The following is a 7,939-nucleotide window of genomic DNA, read 5'->3' on the forward strand; positions in this document are numbered from 1 at the left end:
ACATACCTTGATAAAAAAAAATAAATATATAGTAAGGCATAAAATTTGAAAAATGTCGGATTTTTTTTTTTTTTTTTGTGAGATAAGGCTATCACAAGACCCTAAAAACTAGTAAAAAAGATATGATGTGCACATTAAACTGAGGTAAAAATTCAGTAAGGCATGAAAATTGAGAAAAAAGTTACAAACACTTAAAATCGGAGGGAAGGCTATAGTATGGCATCAAAATTGAAAAAAATTTGGAATTTTTTTTTCTGAGATAAGGATATCATAAGACCCTTAAAACTAGTGAAAATATGATGTGCATACTTAAACTGGGGTGAAAATGCAGTAAGGCATGAAAAATGTGGAAAATTAAAAATTAGGAAAAGTGGAAAAACAACAAAATCGAAGGTAAGGCTAGAGTAAGGCTTAAAATTTCTGATTTTTTTTTTTTCTGATATAAGGCTGTCACAAGACCCAAATAACTAGTAAAAATATGATTTGGACATTAAACTGAAGTAAAAATTCAGTAAGGCATGAAAAATGACAAAAAAGTTACAAACACCCAAAATCAGAGGTAAGGCTATAGTATGGCTTAAAATTTCAAAAATTTTGGAATTTTATTTTTTTCTGAGATAAGGATATCATAAGACTCTTAAAACTAGTGAAAATATGATGTGCATACTTAAACTGGGGTGAAAGTGCAGTAAGGCATGAAAAATGTGGAAAATTAAAAATGAGAAAAAATTTGAAAAAAAAAAACGAAATTAAAGGTAAGGCTATAGTAAGGCTTAAAATTTCAAAAATTTTGGATTTTTTTTTTCTGATATAAGGCTGTCACAAGACCCTAATAACTAGTAACAATATGATGTGCACATTTAAACTGAGGTGAAAATGTAGTTAGGCATAAAAAAAATGCAAAAAAATGACAAACACCAAAAATTCGAGGTAAGGCTATAGTATGGCATAAAATTTGAAAAATTTCAGAATTTTTTTTTTTTTTTTTTTGTGAGATAACACTATCACAAGACCCTAAAAACTAGTAAAAATATGATTTGGACATTAAACTGAAGTAAAAATTCAGTAAGGCATGAAAAATGACAAAAAAGTTACAAACACCCAAAATCAGAGGTAAGGCTTAAAATTTCAAAAATTTTGGAATTTTTTTTTTTTCTGAGATAAGGATATCATAAGACTCTTAAAACTAGTGAAAATATGATGTGCATACTTAAACTGGGGTGAAAGTGCAGTAAGGCATGAAAAATGTGGAAAATTAAAAATGAGAAAAAATTTGAAAAAAAAAAACGAAATTAAAGGTAAGGCTATAGTAAGGCTTAAAATTTCAAAAATTTCGGATTTTTTTTTTCTGATATAAGGCTGTCACAAGACCCTAATAACTAGTAACAATATGATGTGCACATTTAAACTGAGGTGAAAATGTAGTTAGGCATAAAAAAAATGCGAAAAAATGACAAACACCAAAAATTTGAGGTAAGGCTATAGTATGGCATAAAATTTGAAAAATTTCAGAATTTTTTTTTTTTTTTGTGAGATAACACTATCACAAGACCCTAAAAACTAGTAAAAATATGATTTGGACATTAAACTGAAGTAAAAATTCAGTAAGGCATGAAAAATGACAAAAAAGTTACAAACACCCAAAATCAGAGGTAAGGCTATAGTATGGCTTAAAATTTCAAAAATTTTGGAATTTTTTTTTTTTCTGAGATAAGGATATCATAAGACTCTTAAAACTAGTGAAAATATGATGTGCATACTTAAACTGGGGTGAAAGTGCAGTAAGGCATGAAATATGTGGAAAATTAAAAATGAGAAAAAAGTTGAAAAAAAAAAAAAACGAAATTAAAGGTAAGGCTATAGTAAGGCTTAAAAATTCAAAAATTTCGGATTTTTTTTTTCTGATATAAGGCTGTCACAAGACCCTAATAACTAGTAACAATATGATGTGCACATTTAAACTGAGGTGAAAATGTAGTTAGGCATAAAAAAAATGCGAAAAAATGACAAACACCAAAAATTTGAGGTAAGGCTATAGTATGGCATAAAATTTGAAAAATTTCAGAATTTTTTTTTTTTTTTGTGAGATAACGCTATCACAAGACCCTAAAAACTAGTAAAAATATGATTTGGACATTAAACTGAAGTAAAAATTCAGTAAGGCATGATAAATGACAAAAAAGTTACAAACACCCAAAATCAGAGGTAAGGCTATAGTATGGCTTAAAATTTCAAAAATTTTGGAATTTTTTTTTTTTCTGAGATAAGGATATCATAAGACTCTTAAAACTAGTGAAAATATGATGTGCATACTTAAACTGGGGTGAAAGTGCAGTAAGGCATGAAAAATGTGGAAAATTAAAAATGAGAAAAAATTTGAAAATAAAAAACGAAATTAAAGGTAAGGCTATAGTAAGGCTTAAAATTTCAAAAATTTCGGATTTTTTTTTTCTGATATAAGGCTGTCACAAGACCCTAATAACTAGTAACAATATGATGTGCACATTTAAACTGAGGTGAAAATGTAGTTAGGCATAAAAAAAATGCGAAAAAATGACAAACACCAAAAATTTGAGGTAAGGCTATAGTATGGCATAAAATTTGAAAAATTTCAGAATTTTTTTTTTTTTTGTGAGATAACGCTATCACAAGACCCTAAAAACTAGTAAAAATATGATTTGGACATTAAACTGAAGTAAAAATTCAGTAAGGCATGAAAAATGACAAAAAAGTTACAAACACCCAAAATCAGAGGTAAGGCTTAAAATTTCAAAAATTTTGGAATTTTTTTTTTTTTCTGAGATAAGGATATCATAAGACTCTTAAAACTAGTGAAAATATGATGTGCATACTTAAACTGGGGTGAAAGTGCAGTAAGGCATGAAAAATGTGGAAAATTAAAAATGAGAAAAAATTTGAAAAAAAAAAACGAAATTAAAGGTAAGGCTATAGTAAGGCTTAAAATTTCAAAAATTTCGGATTTTTTTTTTCTGATGTAAGGCTGTCACAAGACCCTAATAACTAGTAACAATATGATGTGCACATTTAAACTGAGGTGAAAATGTAGTTAGGCATAAAAAAAATGCGAAAAAATGACAAACACCAAAAATTTGAGGTAAGGCTATAGTATGGCATAAAATTTGAAAAATTTCAGAATTTTTTTTTTTTTTTGTGAGATAACGCTATCACAAGACCCTAAAAACTAGTAAAAATATGATGTGCACATTAAACTGAAGTAAAAATTCAGTAAGGCATGAAAAATGACAAAAAAGGTACAAACACCCAAAATCAGAGGTAAGGCTATAGTAAAGCTTAAAATTTCAAAAATTTTGGAATTTTTTTTTTTTCTGAGATAAGGATATCATAAGACTCTTAAAACTAGTGAAAATATGATGTGCATACTTAAACTGGGGTGAAAGTGCAGTAAGGCATGAAAAATGTGGAAAATTAAAAATGAGAAAAAATTTGAAAAAAAAAAAAAACGAAATTAAAGGTAAGGCTATAGTAAGGCTTAAAATTTCAAAAATTTCGGATTTTTTTTTTCTGATATAAGGCTGTCACAAGACCCTAATAACTAGTAACAATATGATGTGCACATTTAAACTGAGGTGAAAATGTAGTTAGGCATAAAAAAAATGCGAAAAAATGACAAACACCAAAAATTCGAGGTATGGCATAAAATTTGAAAAATTTCAGAATTTTTTTTTTTCTTTTGTGAGATAACGCTATCACAAGACCCTAAAAACTAGTAAAAATATGATTTGGACGTTAAACTGAAGTAAAAATTCAGTAAGGCGTGAAAAATGACAAAAAAGTTACAAACACCCAAAATCAGAGGTAAGCCTATAGTATGGCTTAAAATTTCAAAAATTTTGGATTTTTTTTTTTTTCTGAGATAATGATATCACAAGACTCTTAAAACTAGTGAAAATATGATGTGCATACTTAAACTGGGATGAAAATGCAGTAAGGCATGAAAAATGTGGAAAAATAGAAATTAGGAAAAGTGGGGAAAAAAAACAAAATCGAAGGTAAGACTATAGTAAGGCATAAAATTTCAAAAATTTCGGATTTTTTCTTTCAGATATAAGGCTGTCACAAGACCCTAATAACTAGTAACAATATGATGTGCACATTTAAACTGAGGTAAAAATTCAGTAAGGCATGAAAAATGACAAAAAAGTTACAAACACCCAAAATCAGAGGTAAGGCTATAGTAAGGCATCAAATGAAAAAATTTGGAATTTTTTTTTCTGAGATAAGGATATCACAAGACTCTTAAAACTAGTGAAAATATGATGTGCATACTTAAACTGGGATGAAAATGCAGTAAGGCATGAAAATTGTGGAAAATTAAAAATGAGAAAAAAGTTGAAAAAAAAAAAAACGAAATTAAAGGTAAGGCTTAAGAATTCAAAAATTTCGGATTTTTTTTTTCTGATATAAGGCTGTCACAAGACCCTAATAACTAGTAACAATATGATGTGCACATTTAAACTGAGGTGAAAATGTAGTTAGGCATAAAAAAATGAGAAAAAATGACCAACACCAAAAATTTGAGGTAAGGCTATAGTCAGGCATAAAATTTGAAAAACTTCAGAATTTTTTTTTTTTTTTTTGTGAGATAGGGCTATCACAAGACCCTAAAAACTAGTAAAAATACGATGTGCACATTAAACGGAAGTAAAAATTCAGTAAGGCATGAAAAATGACAAAAAAGTTACAAACACCCAAAATCAGAGGTAAGGCATCAAATGAAAAAGGCATCAAATGAAAAAATTTGGAATTTTTTTTTCTGAGATAAGGATATCATAAGACTCTTAAAGCTAGTGAAAATATGACGTGCATACTTAAACTGGGATGAAAATGCAGTAAGGCATGAAAAATGTGGAAAATTAAAAATTAGGAAAAGCGGGGAAAAAAAAAAATTCGAAGGTAAGGCTAGAGTAAGGCTTAAAATTTCTGATTTTTTTTTTTTCTGATATAAGGCTGTCACAAGACCCAAATAACTAGTAACAATATGATGTGCACATTTAAACTGAGGTATATATATATATATATATATATATATATATATATATATATATATATATATATATATATATATATATATATATATATATATATATGTCTATTCAAGACACTTTGATAAGAATTATTGTATATTATTAATATAGGCAACAAAGTTCAGTTGATGGTGTGTCTTGGGATGTTTTTTCAATGAAAAGATGTACCTTTGCTCCAAAAAGGTTGAAAAACACTGCGTTAACAGACTCCACCTTCTTTTGCAGGTGGGAGTACATGCACCAACCTGCCAAAGGTACCGAGGAGGACGAGATACTGCAGGTGTTAAAAAACCCAGTGGAATGGGTGTGAGTCCATGCAGTGCTCAGGTGTCCACACCAACACGGTGTCATTTACGGACAGAGGTCGAACGAACGATATCAGCTGTTGGTTCTTTGTTTTATTCAATCTGCCTTTGTATCACATGACCACATTTTTAATGTCAGAAGTCTGTGCCAATGTTTACAGCATGACCAAATAATTTTCACTTGGACTTTGTGCCCTTTTAACAGATGTTTGTGTGAATAATAATAATAATAATAATAATAATAATAATAATAAATCTTTGTTCTGTTTTTCCTACCAGTCTGAAATGGCCTTACTAGAATGTTCTTTTTTTAATGAAGCAATGAAAAGGAAAACAAGGACAAATTGAGCCACTGTCTTTATCCACTGTCAGTGCAACCAACTGCAGCTACTGGTGATGTTGTGGTTGAAGTTAGAGTCACTCACTGGTTTGTTTCAGCAGTCACTGGGTCAGTGTATGTTTTGGTCATTGGATTTTGTTTTTTGTTCAGAAAATGATATTAAAAACACATTTAATGAGTGGTTATTTGATTTTCATTTGAAACAATACTTTCAAAACCGGTTTTGAAAATGACAACTTCCAGTCACACCTTGTAAAAAAAAAAGAAAAACAGAATGAAAATCTTGCCATTTTCAAAGATTTGTTTATCCCTACTTGACCCTTCTAAAGAAAAATGTCATGATTTCCAATCTTTATTTTTCAATTTTAAAATAAAAGTCAAATAATCACTAATTGTATGTTTTTTTTAAAATTATTAATATTTTCTGAATGAAAATTCCAATAGCAGAAACAAACACTGACCCCACTGTAAATTAATTAATGTAACTTAAACTGGGGTTGTGAACTAAAACAACTCGCTGCTTATTCTTGAAAGATTGAATAAATGTGTTTGTAGTATGAGCTTCAGTTTTGGCTCCACAAATGTTGATCCCTGAAGAACTTAGCTATGAAAACAATGACATCGACACGAACCTATATGAAGTTTTAGATGTTTTATTACAAATTAAATCAAGCTTTTTGCACAAGTCAACAAATATATATGTACAAAGTTTCCTTGCATTTAGTGTTATATATTTTAATAAGGCATTTATTGTAAAAACAAGTTTGTAAGTAACAGTACAACGACCGAACTGAAGTGGTGACGTTCATCAGCACAACTCAGCTCAGTTCAGTGTAATAGCAAGTGCTGAAGATTCACAGCTCAGTAATTCTCAGTGAGAAAATGTGACATTTACCAGTATGTGAGTTAGACACAAACATATTTGGTTACAGAGAAGATGCAGTAAGGTCACATTTAGATAAGCACTCCTTCCTCAAACCATCAAAATAACCATTAAAGTCCTACTTTTCATCAAAGTGCTCATGTGGAGCTTAAACACAAAGTGCTTTCTTTAATTCACAACCTATGTAGTGTACTACCATTAGTGTATACTCATCCACTGCTGTCCAGCTCAGTTCAAGAAAATCTCATTTCAACTTCCACACACACACACTATATACATTATAATGGGCTCCATTACTCATGCTGAAATAAATGCAGTAAACACAGGATCCTTCCCTTATTATTCCCTTACTGGGAATCACAGCAGCTCCAGAAGTTTCTATTTGCTACAGGACAGGAGTGAAGGGGAGGTTTCACAGTTGAAGTCGGCCCTCACATGTTCTGATCAGTCAACACGCGACAGACGGACGGAGCCTCGTGTGAACGGGCTGAGACGCATGCATTGGCAACATATAGCACGTATGACACAAACACAGCACCCAGTTCAACAGCATAGAGGTCATCGCTGTAATATTCCTAAGTTAGGGTGTCCCGATCCAATAGTGATATCAGCAAAAAAAAACTATCTATTTTATTCAACTGCAGATTGTTCTTATGTTTAAAGCTGATATCCAGAGTTTCTGAGAAATCTATGTTAATGTGTTATTCTTTTGAAATGCGAAAAAATACCTAACTAGTCTTTTACTATGGTCTACTGTCGGTGGTCATTCATATACACAGCAATTCTCAACTGGTGGGTCGGGACCCAAAAGTGGGTCGCGGACAGCTGGTAAAAAAATAAAATAAATAAATACTTAATGTCTCTCATGTTGGACTTGTCTTTTATTTTGAAATAAACTTTTCTTTTGACAGGCATGCAGTGAAATGCATGTTGCACAGGAAAATATATAGATTTATGTTTAAAAAAAGGTAATAAATGTTTTTTCATCAGCTATTTTTGAAAAAATACATTGGTTGGTTGAATTCTAAGAAAAAGTGGGTCACGATTTATTGACCATGGCAAGACGTGGGTCCCAGGTTGAGACCAGTTGAGAACCCCTGCATTAATGTATATAAGTCCCTCCTTCATCCTATAGACCCCAAAACAAATGGAAACGATCGCAGAGTGAGTCCAGCCAATAGGCTTCGACTTTCTGTTTTTGAGACTGTCAATCAAAGTGAATTCCGAACTGTGCACAGAAACAAGGCCTATAGACCTGCAGAAAAGTAGAGGCGTGGCTTCTGGTAGATTGGCAGAGGCAGGGGGAGGAAGTGGAGCTATTGAGGGCGGGACATTGAGACGTCCT

This window comes from Gouania willdenowi, chromosome 4 (genome assembly GCF_900634775.1).
Source record: "Gouania willdenowi chromosome 4, fGouWil2.1, whole genome shotgun sequence".
NCBI classification, from domain to species: Eukaryota; Metazoa; Chordata; class Actinopteri; order Blenniiformes; family Gobiesocidae; genus Gouania; species Gouania willdenowi.